The sequence below is a fragment of the Tupaia chinensis genome, unplaced genomic scaffold (genome assembly GCF_000334495.1).
Source record: "Tupaia chinensis unplaced genomic scaffold, TupChi_1.0 Scaffold000600_1, whole genome shotgun sequence".
In the NCBI taxonomy this organism is placed as follows: domain Eukaryota; kingdom Metazoa; phylum Chordata; class Mammalia; order Scandentia; family Tupaiidae; genus Tupaia; species Tupaia belangeri.
In genome coordinates this window covers 867307-867534 of record NW_006160117.1, presented here as the reverse complement: position 1 = coordinate 867534, position 228 = coordinate 867307, and the positions used below count along the sequence as shown (strand labels likewise).

The following is a 228-nucleotide window of genomic DNA, read 5'->3' as shown; positions in this document are numbered from 1 at the left end:
TGAATGGGAGTCCGGCGACATAGCCATTACACTACCTGCTGGTCTCGGCCGGTCACAAATCTGAGAATGCCTGAGGCCAAAGAGGGCCAAGGAGAGCTCAGGCTGCAGTGCAAAGGAGGGGGCGCTATTGGCGCGGAGGGAAAGGCGGGGAAGCACCCGGGGCGCCGGCCGGGCCGAGCTGCTTCGACCCGGCTCTCTCCGTCCTGTCGGGCTGGGTCCAGCACCGTC

General features: G+C 65.8%; 1 protein-coding gene across 1 annotated transcript in view; it reads left to right on the top strand.

Moving 5' to 3' along the window:
- The window catches only part of ARX (aristaless related homeobox), a 10159-nt gene that overhangs the window by 8510 nt on the left and 1421 nt on the right, over window positions 1-228 (top strand). The gene's annotated exons all lie outside the window — the stretch shown is intronic.